Source organism: Jaculus jaculus, chromosome 17 (genome assembly GCF_020740685.1).
Source record: "Jaculus jaculus isolate mJacJac1 chromosome 17, mJacJac1.mat.Y.cur, whole genome shotgun sequence".
In the NCBI taxonomy this organism is placed as follows: Eukaryota; Metazoa; Chordata; class Mammalia; order Rodentia; family Dipodidae; genus Jaculus; species Jaculus jaculus.
In genome coordinates, this window is record NC_059118.1 from 36,747,573 (window position 1) to 36,766,620 (window position 19,048).

The window sequence follows — 19,048 nt, forward strand, 5'->3', positions numbered from 1 at the left end:
TCACCCACACATGATTCCTTGTCTCACTGCCTGGTGTGCCAGCTTCCAGGCTCTCCTAACTGCACCTCTTGGTCTTCACACATGTCCCTGTCTCAATTCCTTATCTGGAGGCCCCTCAACAGTCTTGCTTCCTGAGGGTTCTTGTGTGAGCACCCCTTAACCCATGCCCCTGTCTGCCCACACCAGCCAACTCCCTTAACCAGCCTGGGCTGTGGAATCCAGTGACCTCCATCATGATTCCACCATCATGTACCCCCTTCTAGTGACTACTTGGGGCATCACCTTAGTTCCAGAAGAGAGTATCTGGCAACCTCCTGCCAGGGGGGATCCATTAATCCTCCATAACCTGACAATCTTGGTACTTTAGGAAAGCAAAACAAGTGGTACTGAGCCAGAGCCACAGACAAGACAGAGCACCAGCCCAGAGCTGCAGTTGCACTTACAACCTCCACAACCTGATCATCCCTAAATACAAAGCCATCACACACCTGTTCTATTCAAACACAAAACAACACTCACAGAAGACACTACAAAGGACAATTCTTGCTTCCTTCTTAATAAAATAAGACTCCCACATTGAGATGGGTAGAGCCCCAAGGCAAAAAGAAAAAATTAAAAAAAAAGAAACAAAAAACTGAGAGATCTCCAACAGGGTTACCTAGGCACACAATGGAAGTCTGCAAAGGAAACAGGAGACAATAGGCATAAAACCCGAAAATGATATGTGACCTTGACCAAGCAAATTGCAGAACAGGTAGCAAATCAAAAAATAAATAAAAATAACTAACAATCACATAAATGTAATACACACAGCTGCCTTAACTAGGCTTAGTTTAATTGACAAAAAAATAGGCAAACCTCAAAAGAGAAATAAATGAGCTGAGGGTGAGCCAAAAAAAATCAAAACAACCAGGTGGTTAAGCTTAGTAAAGGCATAAGAAAATGCAAGAAGGAATTCCAAGAAACATTAAGAAAATCAAACCGTGACCTGATATTGGAACTCAACAAAGAGATAGATACTATACAGAAAAAGGCAAGAGGAATATAAATCAAACTGAGCTAGTGAAAACCTAAGCTGGAAGACAAGACAGAAGAAACAGTTTGGCGGGGGGGGGGGGGGATTTTTGATAAATAATAAAAAAAAGTCTTGTGAAAAGAAAATGGGATACCATAAATAGACCTAACATCTGGATCCTGGGTATACCAGAAGGGGAAGAAACTCAGACCAAAGGAATGGTGAGCATAATCAGCAAAATTATTGAAGAAAATGTCCCAACCCTTTCAAAAAAGAGACCTCTCCAGACACAGGAATCTAAAAGAAGTTCATACACACTGGATCAAAGGAAAATCTCAACAATGATAGAAGGAGAAGGGTGCTAAAAGCAGCAAGAGAGAAATTATACATTACATACAAAGGCAATTCTACATAATTACCTCAGATTTCTCAGTGGAAACCCTTAAAGCCAGAAGTACCTGGGATGGAGCATGTCAAATTCTAAAATGTTATGGTTTCTAACACAAAGTACTGTACTCAGTGAAAGTATCCCACATAACAGTAACAGAACGTACTATGAACATATGTTGTAAAGAGGACTTATTAAGTTGGCTTATATCATATGGGCCAGACTGTCTAACAGTGGTTGTCTGAAGGCTAGAGTCTAGAAAGAGGTCAGTCCAGGAAGCTGGATGCTTCAGTAGTCCCAATCTGATGCTGAAGGCCTGAAGGAATCTTGGTTGCTATTTTTAAGGGTTTCTTTTTGTTGTTGTTGTTCTCTATATTGCTTTACCTTATTTTAAAGTTATTATGCTCTCGTAATTGCATTCTAAATATTTTGACTAATAATAAAACCTAAATTTTCAGGAATATATGCCTTAAATTTATAGTTATATATTTAAAAAGGTTCAAGGAAGCCATCACAATGCAAGTAATGACTAAGTAATACTTATTGAAATTATATTATCATATCAATAAAAATGCTTTTATTGGTTGATTTTGAGTTAAGTAAGGATAATATAGAGAAGGGTATTAAAACTTTCCTCTTCTCCTATTATAATGTTTGAATCTTCAAAGATAGTTCTCTGGCTGTATTACTCTTTCTTTTTTAAATTCAAAGTCAAATTCTCAAGCCTGTCATTGCAACGTTCAGGAGAAGTCTGAGGCAAGAGGCTGAGGCCTAGGCTACAGAGTAAGATGCTGTCCTGCACATTCCTCCCCCCAAATCAAGATGAAATTATCAATTTTCTTAAGACAGTTGTGGCAAACTTACAAGAAAGCATAATTTAAACAAAAATAAATTCTCCATCTGGTTTTTATAACAATCACTCTAAATGCAAGCTTTCCTTAAAAAAAATCAATGAGGGCTGGAGAGATGGCTTAGCAGTTAAGTACTTGCCTGTGAAGCCTAAGGACCCCGGTTCAAGGCTCGGTTCCCCAGGTCCCACGTTAGCCAGATGCACAAGGGGGCACACACGTCTGGAGTTCGTTTGCAGAGGCTGGAAGCCCTGGCGTGCCCATTGTCTCTCTCTCCCTCTATCTGTCTTTCTCTCTGTGTCTGTGGCCCTCAAATAAATAATAAAAAATTTTTAAAAAATCAATGATTAACATTGAAGATATTATAATCACTATAAGTCTAATGTCTTTATAATTCATAAAAAATTCACTAGACAAAACTTACATATTTATTCCATTTTAAAATTAACATTAAAGAACATTAAATATCAAATGAACATTTAATGAAATCAAAAGTCAACTGTCAAATGTCTGCCAAGAAACTTACTGACTCTTCAGTGGAACAGTCCAGTGTCCTCCAGAGAAAATGTCCCTGAGAATGCTTGCTAAAATGTGGCAACATAGTATGAATGGGGATCAGGGACAAACTTAATGAACATGAACAGCATGCATATAACAGACCATCCATAATTTAGATCATATCTGTAGGGGTTTGCTGTATTCTTAAAAGGGACTTTTTTTTTTTTTTGCCAAAATACCACTTAAGAGAAAATGCCTGACAATAAATATATAGCTTCCAAAATAATGAATGAGTGGAAGCTAAGTTCTAGGGTTCAGTTTTTTTCTGAGTTCATCTGCTTTGCAATGAGAAAATAGTTTTACTATAATATTGCAAGAAAACCTAAGGAAATTGGGCTATGAAAAGTTTGAGTTTGGACATTTAGACATCATCTAAGTATTATGAAAACTGCAAAAATAAAATAAGATGGAAGTTCATATATCTACTCAAGAACCTATTTCAAATATTTCTTGTGGACGCACATGATGCCTCCGTGTGTGCTTGGCCGGGAGGCTCCATGCTCTTTCCCACAGTGGCTGCAGTACTGAACATCCCCACAGCCTCTGAAGGACTTTGGGTTTCCTCAACCTTGACAACATTTGGTATTGCTTTTGTTTGTTTAGTTTTTGCTTTACAGAATTACTATCTTAATAAGTGTGAGGTGATACTGTACTTTGGGTTTTCATGTTCCTGAGGAATGATATTGAAGATTATTTTTCATATGCAATATTACGGTGGTTTGAATTATGTGTTTCTCTTGAACTCATATGTTCTGACTGCTAGGTTTCCAGCTGGTGGCAACTTGAGAATTGGAGCCTCCTGGAGAAAGCATGTGTTGGCAAATGGCTTATGAATATTAAAGTCAGCTTCCCCTTATCAGTGTTTGGCACACTCTCTTGATGCTGTTTTCCACCTGATGTGGACCAGCTTATGTCCAATGTCTGGTTATGCCATGCTTTCCTCTGCCATCATGGAGTTTTCACCTGATTCTTTTAGCCAAAGCAAATTCTTTTTTCCCACAAGCTGCTTCTGATTGGGTATTTAACCAACAATGAGAAGTAACTACAAGAGTAAATTAGTACTGAGAAGTGAAGTAATTACTGTTAGAAACATTACTGTTTAGTCATTGGCCTTTTGAAACTGATTTGAGGGAGGAATGTAGAAGGATTTGAAACCATGGCCTAAAAGACAGCTTGAAGTATTGTAATTACAGCTTGATGGATTCTTGCCAGAGTTGAAAGGTATGAATTCAATAAGAAGTATGCACTGAAAGATTTGGCTTATAAGGGGAAAAACTCTTTCAGAACTGTCTATAAGCACTTTATGTAAGAGGCTTGCTGTGTTTTGCCTGTCTGTGTCCTGAGAACTTATGCAGAGTTGCATTGCTATAGACATAGGCTGGTGTGAGCAGACAGATATGGCACAGAAGGAAGTGAAAGCTTTGGACTAAAGACAAGAGCTCAGTTCAGATGCAATTGTTTTAGAGATTGCAAGTATTGATTTTTGGCCACTTGATGTGCATTGCGACAACAGAAAGAATTCATACTCTTTTGCAAAGGGCCTGAATGCTGAAGAGTGTCTTGTTTTTCAAAGTTAATTTTATTCCTATTATTAACAAGTTGGTAGCCAACTGGTACTATAGAACATTGTAAATTCAGAAAAGAGAGGGTCATTGGGTTTGCAATATTTTTGTTGTTGTTGTTTGCTTGTTTTGTTTTTGTTGTTGGAAATGGCCATACAGAATGTGAAGCAGGGTTGTTGGAAGTCCTAGCATGGTTATGAACAGTGAGTGTGTTGTCATAGAAATTCACAGGATTTTTTGAAATGCCAGAACTGTGAGATGGCCACCAAAGAGAGCTGTCAGTTTGGCTTATTTGTTCCCCAGGCTGTGAGCAGCCCAGCAAGAGGCATGGAATTGGAACTGAAAACTTTATCACTGGTTAGAGATGTCAGACTTGGAACTGTGGAACTTGATTATTTGCCCTGTTTCTTATGCTTGTTATGCTCAATGTGATATTTTGCAGTGTGTGCTGATTTGGCAGGATGATCTGCTGGAGTGTCTAGCCAGTTCTTAAACCACAGCATTAAAACACTAGTCCCAACAGCTTCACCTCTTACCAAGGGCTTAGCCAAGATTATGATAAAACTCTGAAATGTGACAAGGGGGAGGTTCCTCTGCTCACTCTAAGAAGACTCCACATTTCCCTACCATATTTTTATCTGTTCTTTTCTGTCACTGCTTCTGTCATCCTTATCACTTCATGTTTTCTGTTATTCTGTCAGTTCCTCTTCAGCTTCTTTTAGTTTCTAGATTTTTATAACATGGGTGTTCATTTCATGTAGTGTAGAGTGCAAGATTTCTCAGATAATCTAGTAAAATCTTGAGATGGCTCCAAAGTTAAGTCCAGTTGGCTACTGCAGCTCGGTTGACAATCTGTATTCAGGTCACTTATCAGCTAGTACAACAGACATCTGAGGATGGTTCCTATGAGCCTCCAAGGTAACTCTCAACATATGTAACTTTCCCTCATCACTTTGTGCTATGGTTTATTTTTTATTTTTTTTAATTTTTAATTTTTTTCCTTTCACAATTTTTATTAACATTTTCCATGATTATAAAAAATATCCCATGGTAATACCTTCACTCCCCTCCCACACTTTCCCCTTTGAAATTCCATTCTCCATCATATCCCCTCCCAATCTCAATCATTGTACTTACATATATACAATACCAACCTATTAAGTACCATCCTCCCTTCCTTTCTCTTCCCTTTACATCTCCTTTTTAACTTACTGGCTTCTGCTACTAAGTATTTTCCTTCTCACGCAGAAGCCCAGTCATCTGTACCTAGGATCCACATATGAGGGAGAACATGTGGTGCTTGGCTTTCTGGGCCTGGGTTACCTCACTTAGTATAATACTTTCCAGGTCCATCCATTTTTCTGCAAATTTCATAACTTCATTTTTCTTTACCACTGAGTAGAACTCCATTGTATAAATGTGCCACATCTTCATTATCCACTCATCAGTTGAGGGACATCTAGGCTGGTTCCATTTCCCAGCTATTATAAATTGAGCATGTACTATGGTTTTGCAAGAGCCCTGAAGGAGTGACTAAATGATCAGGCGCCTAAGTGTAGCAGAGTCTGTACAAAGATCTCAACTTTCAGTGGGTTAAAACTGAACACATCATTATCTTCACCATCCTAGTTAGGATTTGGTACATTTTTGAGATTGCTGAGGATTTCATCATCGGTTGCCTTACTTTTAAACACAACAGATAAATAGAATGCCACAATAGATAAATAGGAGGCAAAAACCTGCTGTCTTCATCTCCATACTTGAAAATGCAGGTTGGATTTCCAGGACACAGAGTTAAGAGGGTAAGAGTAACAATATCTACTATATGCTTGGTGGTACTACAACTTCATACATTTTTCTAAAACCTGCTGTTACTAACTTTGGTTTGGGACTTTCAGCATCCTAAGTAAGGCCATATGATTAGACTTCCAGACTTCATTGAAATTGAGTTAGAAGATGGAAAAAACAATTATGAATAAATCTACCTATCTGGTATTCAATGAGTACCACAGACACATTGTCCAGACACATTGATAGCATTTCAGTTACCTACACAAGGACTTGTAGTAAGAAGCCTGGTTTAAGATTGCATAATTCAATGTGCAGTGTTGTGTACATCACATCTGTAAGAGGATGCACTGGAAGTTGAATGAACACTTCAACTATGTGGTAGTATGAGGGAATCTTGCTCTTCCCTGCATGGCTCACCAGCTGTGCTGCCCAAACCTTCCAGAGAGATTTTATGATACCATGCAAATTCTCTTCTACAAGTCTCTTCACAGAATGACTCCCTGTTATCACAGGGCCCTCCAGTTGCTTTGTATAATCAACCATTATAAAAATGACCCTGACATTAGGTCCACTGAATCTTTAGTGTGAGGAGGTAGTGTGAAAGGAGGCAGATGGGCTAGAGTGCTTCACACAGGGCGCTGCCTTTAAAAGCTAGGTAGGGTATTAGAGTTCCTGCCACCAATATTTTACCAATTTCTGAATCTGAGCCCATAGGCAATCTAAATATTCTTCTTGTGGATGTGGTTTATCAGCGGTCTATACTTGTACTGTGGGCAAAATCTTTTGGCATTTTTTAAGATACCTTGCAGTGTTTGTAAGGATGAAGTCCATCTCTGTATCTTTCTTTTCTTAAACTTTCCAACCCAGGGCAGATAGAAGAGAAACGCATATGCATACCAATCTCTCTGCAAGTGAGGGATTGGTCTTCCTGAGTGACACTTCCAAAACTTTCATACTTAGCCACCTATGGTGAGGCAGCAATCACATGACAATTCACAAGCTCAGATTAAAAATAAATAAATAAGTGGGACCAAATATACAGCTTCATTTTAACTGTCTGCTTTCTATCACTCTCGGTTGACAAGTCATAACTTCCACAAACTTTCCATTGAGGTTGTAATTCCTGGAATTTAGCCCTCTGACTAGTGTGTACACTGCCAGCTTCTCCGTAACTGTTCTAAGAAGCCTTGCTCATGTACTTACTATGATCACTTTCTGAAACACCAGCAAATCTTTCTTCAATTGCTTTCCAAAGAGCAGGCTCTCTTACTTTGCATATTAAAGATTCCAGATGATTTTGTTTCACTTGCATCTGAGATGTTTCTTCTTTTGTGATGCTTTCCACAGTCCTTCTCCTTGCCATGGCGCCCAAAGCCCCTGGTGGCTCCTTGGGCTCCCAGAGGGAGGGATGGCGGTGTGGGGACAGACACAGTTCAGAGTCTAAGTGGACTTCCTCCTTCTACTCCGTGTCCTTCCAGGCCACAAGGAACACAGCACAGTGACCCCTTTCTAGGCAGCCAGAGCAAGTGAGCAGACCAATGGGCAAGAATGCTGGCTGTGACCCCCACACACACCCTTCAGCTTTGGAAAGCCTTAGGTGTTCCCTGGTCTCCCCACACACCTGGTCGTAAGCTGATCTTGATTTTTCATTGAATTATTGACATGACTTACTTTGTTTATTTTTTTCTGTCTTGAGACAGGGTTTTCCTATGTGGCCCATGCATGTCACTTAACTCAGGGCAACCCTTCTGTTTTAGTTTCCTAAGTTCTCATTTATAACATCTGAACTTAGGTCCTGAGAGGCCAGATGAACTACATCATGTTATATTATAGATCTGTGTTATCTGATAGAACTTTTTCAATCTGTTATTTTCGGGTGTTTTGGAAATGTACTCCAGCTGAGCAATAAGTGTTTGTACCATGCTGCCTACTCCATGCATTTCCATGAGATTTTTCATTTCCCTTGTGTGAAAGTAACAAGTAGTCAATATACAGTACTTTTCGTACCTTTATTTCTACCCCAGATTTGTGAGAGAAAATAAATGTTTTTAAATAAATTTACAAAAAAGATATAAAACAAAAGTGATAAATGTTTCTGGGAAGGTGAATCAGGGTTTAAAGGTGCTTGCTTGCAAAGCCTACCAGTTGGGATTCAAATCCCAAACCACCCATGTATATTGATGCAATAAGTGCCCCAAGCATGTGGTGTTCAGTTGCAGCAGCAAGATGCCTCGTACCCTATGTACATGCATGCATCAGTGTGCATGTGCGTGCACACACACACACACACCAAAGATATAATAAAAGGAATCTTTAAAATTTGTAAACTCATAAGCAGAAAATTCATTACTTCAATTTTTATTGAAGCTAATAGTCATTGGCCTATAGTTTTTCTAATATATATGAAAAAAAAAAAAAAATATATATATATATATATATATATATATATATATACACAAATGAATGTATGTATAAATGTATGTATCCAGAAGCCAGAACTCTGCAAATCATTGGTGCATGCAAAGGAACCCCAAAATTCCTGCTCAGCATGGTAAGAATTTATCTCAAACATAAAAAATGAACCTTTAAGAAAACTTACTTTAAATAAAAGTAAGTATAGTAACAAAGTTTGTGTTAAGAGTGGAAATCAAGAACTAAAACTTTTCCTTCCATTTGACTGAAACATTAATTCTCCAGACTTAAAAGTAAAGTTGGACTTTCAAAATATAAGTCCTATCAAGACTAACTCCTGCTTCAGTGCCACAATACAAACTTGCTACCCTGCAGTCTACCAGCAGGTGGAAAGACATTTCTGATAGCCTCCTAGTGCTACTTCTGCCCACCACACCTCCAGTCATAGAAATCTACTTCCTTGAACACAAATTGGTAAGACCTGTGGGCAGCTACAACATACAGTAAACTACATTTTATTATTAATAGTATATGGGTAATACTAGAGTAGGTCATGATGTGATAAAATGAAAATAATAACCTGAAATCTCCACCTGGGGCTATTAAAATCTATGCCTTAAATGAAAATGTAGACTTAAATTGTGTTTTTAAAGGAAAGAAAAATTTATTGGTAAAGTAAGCCAATCATGAATTTTTTCTATTTTCACTTTGGCCCTATGTGTTATGAAATAAATGACAAAAAGCACCACATTAAGAATTTATCCCCAGAAAATTGTAGCAGACTTTTCTTTTTTTTTATTTGATAGTGACAGAGAAAGAAAGAGGCAGATAGGGAGAGAAGAGAGAGCATGGGCACGCCAGTGCCTCCAGCCACTGCAAACAAACTCCAGACGCGTGCGCCCCCTTGTGCATCTGGCTAACGTGGGACCTGGGGAACTGAGCCTCAAACCGGGGTCCTTAGGCTTCACAGGCAAGCGCTTAACTGCCAAGCCATCTCTCCAGCCCTGTAGCAGACTTTTGAATGCAGTGTAGTCTTTGAATCACTAAAATTTACATCTTAGTTGTAAAATTCCAAGTCAATAGATTAAATTATAACCTACATATATTTAGCATCATCTCCCTTACTAGACCTACAAAAGCAAAGTCTATTCATACCTGTGTGCTACAGATGCATGTTTTATGCCATAGCCAAAAAAACCCCAAAATTATAACTAAACAAACACAAGAATAAGTAAATTTTATTGAGCGAGACTAAAAATATAAATAAGAGTAAATTATTAATATTAAATAAATATAAATAGATTCAAATAGTATCTAAATTACTTTAGATGCAACTTCTCCTCTTACTAAAATTCTATTTGGAAACAATTACTTTAAAGTAGTAAAAAGAAAACAAAAACTTCCCTGCATCTCAATCACCTACAAAACTAGCCATTACTTAATATTTCACTGACTGAAGGTGTAGGTCCTTGTCACAAATCTTGCCATAAATATTTCAGATAAACAGTGTTGCACATGAATTACCATATTTTGCTTTGAAAAATTAGCATGAGGATAGCATTTCATTGCTTGGGTCTTCTAAGTAGCAAAATATATTCACTCCCATTATAGTCATTGTAGTTTCTGTTTCAGATTCTGTTTGTTTACTTCAATTTATTTATTTTGTATTAACATACAAATAACTTTCATTATGTTGTATTCTCAGAAAATTTTTTATTTTTGTTTCACTTCCTCCCTTTTTTACATCTTTCTTCCCTGCTGTGTTCCTTTCTCCACAACAGTCTCCATTCTGTTTCCTTGCTACATATTTCTTTTTGTTCTCTGTGCCCTCTCCCCAGCCACACACACTTCTACTTTCTCCTTTCTCATAGCTCTCGCTCTCTTGTTTCTCTCTTGGTCTACAATCTTTTTTAAATTTATTTTTTGTTAATTTTTATCTATTTATTTGAGAGTGACAGGGAGAGAAACAGGCAGATAGGGGGGAGAGAGAGATTGGATGCATCAGGGCTTCCAGCCACTGCAAACAAACTCAAGACATGTGCGTCCCCTGGGCATCTGGCTAACGTGGGTCCTGGAGAATTGAGCCTCGAATGGGGGTCCTTAGGCTTCTCAGGCAAGCGCTTAACCACTAAGCCATCCCTTCAGCCCTTGGTCTCCAATCTTTAACCATAGTCACTACTCACTCTTAAATCCATTATTTACTTATATGCCATCATTAAAGTTAGGCTCCACATATAAAAAAGTGCATGCAATTTTTGTCTTTACAGACCTGTGTTACCTGGCTTGGTATAATCTTTTCCAGTTTCATCCATTGTCTTGCAACTTTCACAATTTCATCTGTTTCTTTTTTTTACAACTGAATAAATTTCCATTGTGTATGTGTACCACATTTTTATTATATAGACATTATTTCATGGATATTTACTTTGATTCTATTTCCTAACTATTGTGAATAGAGCAGCAATGAGCATGAAGGTGGAAGGGTCCCTGTGGTAGATTATAGAGCACTTTAACTATATGCCCAAGAGGTATCATATGGTAGTTAAAGTTTTTAATTTTTGCATAGATTTCTATGGTGTTTGTTCCAGTTTACATTTCCACCAAGAGTGAACAAATCTTGTTCCTTTCTCACCACAACCTCACCAGCACTTGTTGATCTTATGTATCTTGATGATAGACCTTCTGACTGGGGTGTGAAGAAATCTCAAAGTGGTTTTAATTTGCATTTCCCTGAAGGCCAAGGATGTTAAATTCTTTTTAAATATTTATGCATTACATTAGGGCAGTGTGGAGCTGGCAAAAAAAAAAAATACTTATTCTAGATATGCAAAGACAGTGTGGGACCAAAGGCCAGTGGTAAGACCCTATTGCTGAAGACTCCATACGCACACTGACACATAAGATGGAATGGCATGGCTGGAAGCCAGGAGAGAGTCAGTCCCCAGACAGTCAGCGTGTCTAGTGCCAGAAGGTGCTACATAGGTGACTGGGGGAAGTGACCAAGATCTGTCCAAGCAACTCATTGTTTAACCTAATTAGCAACAAATAACCTGATGTGATGCCCACACAAGTGTAATAGTGGTACACAGTCATGGTGAGGAACCAACTGCTCTTGATTTGGCTAACTGATCCACTCAGTGGTACTAGACCCATAGCTGGAGCTGGGAAACAAGTCAGAACCATACCCAAACACTCTACAATAAAAAAATAAAAGCCCACTCTACAATATCAAGCTACCATCAATCACAGGGTATAAGAGGGCCTATACCTATCAAACTGTCTATCAAAACAGTAATTGTTATCTCAATTTTCCAGGTGCTAACTTACTCTCCGTTGGAGAATCTACTTCTCTTTTCAGATAGATGCAGATCCTAAGGAGAGAGCTGCCCCAACATACCTCAAAAGGGGCCCAACTGAATCTAAGGACAACTGGCAAAACAAGCAAGGGTGATGTTTTCCTGTGAACCAGATACCAGCACAAAGGGGAAGGAGACCAACACAGAGAAAAATCAACTCCTACCAAATCAGAGAGCCAGAGCCTCAGAGTCCCCCAACACCTCAGCACTGAAGCAGACCAAAAATGAACCCAATATAGCTCAGGGAAATTTTGCGGAAGAGGGGGCGGAAAGAATGTCAGAGTCACATCTTGGGTCATGATTTGCAGAGACATTTATCATACCAATAACTGGGGGCTAACTCCACAATGCACGACCCATTTACATCAACAAGGAGGGTCCAAGGGGAGGGGCTAGATCACAGATGAGCCTAAACAATGGTACCAAACTGCCTGTATTTACTGAAAAGAAAACTAATAAATTAAATTTAAAAAAAAAAGACAGTGTGGGAGAAAGATTTCTAAAAATTTTTTCCTATTCTCCCCAACTTTGAAAATACCAATTTACAGTTATTCTCATCACTCTTAATCTTAAAAGTTATGCTTTAACCTCCAGTTCAGGACAATAATGGAGGTCAGAATCCGCAGTAACAAGATTATGAAATGCATGAAGATTTATATACAGGAAGCTCATTGAAGAGTGTTTTCCATATCAGATTCACAAGTATTAGGCTTGCTGTAAAGATGGCTTCAATCAATTACAACAGGAATTCGGAGCTAAAGTTGAGGGAGAATAGAAAGAGAATATTAAACATTAGAAAGGAAAAGAGACCCTCATTCCCACATCTGAGAGTTAAGAATTCCATCACAATTAATAAGAAATGCTGGGAAGATAGTGTTTTTGTTCTACTGAAATAAGAATACTAAAAGTAGCAATAATATATTCTTAAGCCAAAGCAGATATTACTTCAAGTACAACCTGAGTCTTTCACCAGATGTAAGTTTTTCTGGATACCTTTCAAGTAAGATTATAACCTTTTGACTTCTTGCCTTTAGCAAGGCTCTAATTTCCAAAATTCTAATTTGCAGCTGAGTACCTAGACTCAGAACACATGAGCTTACTGGGGATACCTATTGCAAACCACCACATTCCACCCATATCCCCATAAAATGAGGACCATCCATAATATAAATGCAATGAGTTCAGTTTAACTTCAAAAGCCTCACTAGTTGTTTTTTTTTTTTTTTTTTGATATATCAATTTCAGTACTATTCAAACATCCCCATAGTTTTTTTTTCTAACCAGAATGGACTATCAAGCTGTCTTAGAGCACTGCAAGGCATCTATTAGACCAATATTTCAACAGTAGTACACATTTCTCCCCCAAATCAGTTGCAATAAGCTAAAAGCCAGTCAGTTTGGTTTCTGGTAGCAACAACCCATGTCTCAGTACCAATTTTCTGTTGCTGTTACCCTCTTGTTGCTGAGACAAAAACACCCTAAACAAAAGCAGCTGATGGGTGAATTTTTTTTTCTTATAGTCTCAAAGATCAGCTCCATGGTGGCAGGGTAAAAATGGTGTAGCGGAGGGGGGGGGGGGGGCATCACTTCTTTGCCAGAATCAGATGGAATACCACAGCAGGAGAGTGAGCCAAACACTGGCCAGGAAAAGCTAGCTATAATGCCATAAGCCAGTCCCCAACAACACATCTCCTCCACCAAGGATGCAAATTTTCATTTATCACCAGCTAGCGAACTAGATTCATGACACATGAGTATTGGGGGTTATACCATGATCACTCTATTGTGATAATTCCTGGGAAGTATGACTGGTTAGTGGATTCTATCGCTATGCATCCCACACTGTACTTTCTTACCTATAAAGGAGGTTCATTATGTATTTACAAACTCCATTTTGGTTTGTAAATGTTAATGGGTATTGGTGCTTGCTGAATCACAGTCACAGAAAACAAAATAAAACCCTGCATTTGAGAGAAATTGATCTACCATATGACCCAGCTATAGCACTCTAGGCATATGTCCTAAGGACTCATCTCATTTCCTTAGAAGTATGTGCTCAACTGTGTTTATTGCTACTCAATTTATAATAGCTGAGAAATGGAATAAGCATAGATCTCCCTCAACTGATGAGTGGATAATGAAGATATGGAACATTTATACAATGGAGTTCTACTCAGTGGTAAAGAAAAATGATGTTATGAAATTTTCAGAAAAATGGTTGGATCTGGAAAGAATTATACTAAGTGAGGTAACCCAGACCCAGAAAGCCAAGCGCCACATGTTCTCTCTCATATGTGGATCCTAGCTACAGATGATTGGGCTTCTGTGAGGGAAGGAGAAAACTCAGTAGCAGAGGCCAGTAAGCTAAAAAAGAGATATAAAGGGAAGAGAAAGGAAAGGAGGAGGGTACTTATTAGGTTGGTATTGTATATATGTAAGTAGAAGAATAGATTAACAGGGGTGAAAATGCCCAAAGTGAGGTCAGTGGAGGAGACTGAGTAAAGGAAAGGTGGAGGGAGAGATAATCAAAATCTAAGAGGATATAAATAAATCATATGGAATCCTACAGTTTTGGACAATGGAAAACTCAGGAGCTGTAGATCATTGCTAGAAAATTTTCAGTGCCAGGAATGGGATACCTTCCAGTGAGTTTTGGCCAGGGAGGTCCCTGATGCACCCAAAACATTATAGACCATTGCCAAGACCCTCGGTTTCACACCAGGAATAGATGGTAAGACCTTATTGCCAAAGACTCCACATACTTGGACTGCAAGGCCACTGAGAAATCCTGCTGCAACTGAGCTGATAACTTCCCCCATGTAGACCATCTGACAGAAAGCTGGAAGAAGCCATTCTACATGCAGTTCAGTGGGAGAAAGAGATACCAACAGTGAAGATATTCAACAGTGGACACTGCCAGCCTTATAATTGGCTAGCCAGGCCAAATGAGCCAATGGGTGCAAGAGTGGCATGTCTGTCATGGTGGAAACCAACTGCCCTCTAATTGGACTAGAGTCCTGCTCCAAGGGCGGCAATACATCCGTGATAGTGAAAACTTAAAACAAGGGTAGTCATGAGCCCTAGGGGTGTAACATCTGCTGATGTCTGGATACGTGTATATACTCTGCTCATCAAACTGCCCAGTAAGCACTTCTCTTAATATTCGTACCCTTATATCAATGCTACTCTCACTTTGGGTACAGAATCTTCTCTTTTCAGATGGCAGTGACCTTGGGACAACTCAGAAGCTATCATGGTGCTGGAAAGAAGTGACTAGAGTACCAAGTAACATCTCTCTCACATCTTCCAAGGCTCAGGGTCTAATGCGGAAGAGGTGCCAGAAAGAATGTAAGAGCCAAAGGAAGGGTAGGACTCCTTTCAAGATGCTCTCTCCAGACATAAAATGGTCTGGATATCCATGACCTCATAGCACCTGACACTACCTACACTAGACCTTCATAAGAGGAGGAAAAGACCATGACATCAAAATAAAGGAGAGACTTATTGAGATGGGGAGGAGATATAATGGAGAATGAAAATTCAAAGGGGAAAAGGATGGGAGGGAGGATATTACCATGGGATATTTTTTATAATCATGGAAAATGTTTAAAAAATTGAGAAAAAAATTAAATTAAATTTTAAAAAACTGCATTTGAAATATAAGTTGAGTTTAGTCTTGTTGTTATATATGGTCCAAATGAACCCACTATTTGGAACTAGCTACCAAGTAAAACTATTTCTCATAAAGAAAACTGAGCCATTTAGCTAATAATGATTTGATAGTGTTTCTGTTGCCATGTTTTAATGTAATAATAATAGGAATGGTCAGTTTGAGTCTGATACCTTTAAGTGAATATCTCATTTGTGGAGTTGGCTTTATTCATTAATTTCTATTGTTGATACTCTATGCAAGCAATTATGATACAGCTTGAGGGAGAATATCTTTATTTTGCTCACAGTTTCAGAAGTATCAGTTCATGTACTTTTTGCATTATTGCTTTTGGAACTATATATGGTGATGCAGAGAATCATGGTAGGAAGTTTCTGTCCAAACAATATTGTTAACCCCATGGACTGAAAGCAGTGAATGATATGAGACCTGAGACATGATAACTCCTTCAATGACATATCAATAGACCTAATATCTTTTTTCAAAAATATATATTTATTTATTTGAAAGCAGAGAGAGTCAGAGAGTAGAAAGACATACACACAAAGAAAAGAATCCAAACAAACTCCATATGCATGCACCATTTGTGTATCTGGCTTTCTGTGGGTACAAGGGAATCAAATTTAGTTCGTTAGGCTTTCCAGAAAAGTGCCTTAATTGCTAAGCAACCTCTACAGTCCCTAATATCTTCAACCATGTGTTACCTCCTATTAGATAATTCAAAGAATGAACTCATCAACAGGTTAGCCTTCATGATATTAGTGTTTTCATGATCCTTCTCTCTCTGTCTGTCTCTCTCTTTCTTAACAGCACTTCTACATGGGGCCTAAACATTCCATTCAGGAGCTCTTTGAGGAGGGCCCTCCCTACTCCACCCATAACAAATAGGAAACTAGCAGTGCTGAAAATTTTAGTTACATATTTAAATCACAAATTTACCTATGAGCATTCTATTTTGCCAGGAAAAAAAATTGAAATTTAGGGTGGCTTCTCTTCTATTTTGCGTTGAATAAATACCAGAAATTATATTAAGGTTCCAGATGAGCCCAGGTGTGGAAGGTTTTTTCAAAAAACAAGTTCAAGAACCTCTGCATCCATGAAGAGAACACTCATACTTTACATTGTTCTGCATCAGGACCAGGTATGAGTTGAGACATAAGAGCTAAGACATATAAATTGAGACATAAGACATAAGAGTTCTACTATTTTCACACTGAGTTAAATTGTGCATTCAGATGGTTCAGAAAACAGTTTTCCCTCTTGAGTAAATGAATTATTTTCCAGTCTAAATTTACATATGTGCTTCTTAACTTCATAGAACCTATGCATAGTTTATGGGGATGGATATCAGTAGGATTCATTTAGATGCCATCAGCTAAAATTCTGTGACAACCTGAAAAAGGGGATCTGTTCCAGGCAAATTCTGAAGTTAGACATAGTTGGCATATACAGAAAACGGAATGTGTCTCATGGGTCTGGGAACAAAGTTGTAAAGCCACAGCTCACAGCTGGAATTCACATCAAAGTTTGCCTCAAAATAGGAAAGCTTGAAAATTGAGCAGAGATGATAACTAAGGACTATCTTGATAGCCAAGCTAAGATTTTCTAACATACATAGAAACCTCACCTCTAATCAACCTCCCCAAGGGAAATTGTTTCATCACATGTAATAAAAGTATATCAGTCTTCTCATGCCCATTAAAATTAAATAAAAATCTGGAGAAATGTGCATTTTAGAATGAAACTAATTGTATTGAACTCTGATTTTATAGTTGTTTCAGAATTACTAATTAAGTGATTTTCTTACATAAAAGCTATAGGTGAGGGAGTCATATTTGAACTTTATGGGCACCATGATGCTCTAATGATGCCTTATAACCATTGAACTATAGTGAAATAAGTAAAAATTTAGTCGTCTCTAATTTTTATATCATAAAGCATTTTTCATCTGGACTACGAAATAATAGTCATTCCAAGAAGTTGCAGAAGAGGGAGCAGAAAGAATGTCAGAGCCACATGTTGGGTCGTGATATGCAGAGACATTTATCGTACCAATAACTGTGGGCTAACTCCACAATGCACAACCCATATACCTCAACAAGGAGGGGCCAATGGGGAGGGGGTAGGTCACAGATGAGCCTAATAATGGTACCAAACTGCCTGTATTTGCTGAATACAAAACTAAAAAGGGGGGAAAAATAAAGGAGAATTTAAAAATCTATAGAGTCTGAAATAAAAAGAAGTAGTTATTGGAATTTCAGTTTTCAATTATTATTTAAGTTGATTGTGCTAATTAATTTTATCCCTGTGGCAAATACTTAAGAAAAGCAGTTTTAGGGGTGAGAAGAATTATTTGTCTTATCATTTCAGATGCTTCAATTTTTGGTCTGTTTCCCACATCACTCCCAAATACAGTGAGGCAGACTGTCATGGTAGCATGGAGCTCATGGTGGAAAGACCAGCTCCCCTCATCTCATGCAGGAGGCATATGGAGTTACAAGAAGAAGCCAGGACAGGATATAACCTTAAATGACCAGTCTCTAGTGACCTACTTCTCAAAGCAGGTCCCTACCTTACACAGTTCCACCACCTCTCAGTAATACCATCACATTTTCACTCAGCTCTGCAATAAGTCTTTGGTTAGGCAAGAGCTCTTAGTTCAGTCAGCTCTCCAAAGTCCATCATTTGTCAACCAAGTCCCTAGTTCACTAGTTCAAGATTTCAGGAGGAACATTTCAGATTTAACCATGAATGGATTTAAAATATTCTTTGCAAAGGAAAAAAATCCCTTTCTGTGTGAACATTGATAAATTATATTATGAATATATTTGCTAAGAAAACCAGGTGAAGTTAAATTCTAGGAAAGATTTGTGATTCACATGTAACATAGAAGTGCTGTGAAACTTTAATTAAATTTTGCAGTTGAGAATAAGAAAGAGAATTATTTGTGTATGCAAGTATGAGTGAGAATGTAAACGAGCAGAGATGTGATGGCATTATTCTCATATTTTCTTATACAAGCAACAATTTAGCAGTTCATAAAAGCCTTTGATGTCCAATGGACAGGAAATTAGGAGCTATAAATAAAAGGGGGCAAAAATATACAAATTTAGCCTTAGAAAAATAGGTTTCTTAAAGATAATGTCTGACATTAATTTTCACTTAATTTGAATTTATGAGAATTGTTTGATTTGCATTGCAATGTTTAACTATCATGCTGTATTTTTTCCAAAGACTTTTCCTAAAAATTTGCATTCATAACTACATAAAGGTCATGCTAAGCCAATGTTAAATTCTAGGTCATTTTGTAATGTGTCCTTCTGGTGTTTGGTAGTACAAGCCTGCCATAAATTATGCTATTTTTATGTTCTGAATTTCCAAGCAGGGTGTGAAATATAGAAATTTGAAATATTAATGCTGTTTAAAGAACTGAATTAATAAAATGATA

General features: G+C 38.0%; 1 pseudogene; it reads right to left on the minus strand.

The window, feature by feature from the left end:
• Nucleotides 1-4,763: 4,763 nt before the first annotated feature.
• LOC101600362 lies at nt 4,764-7,525 on the minus strand (annotated as a pseudogene).
• Between the last annotated feature and the right edge of the window lie 11,523 nt (nt 7,526-19,048).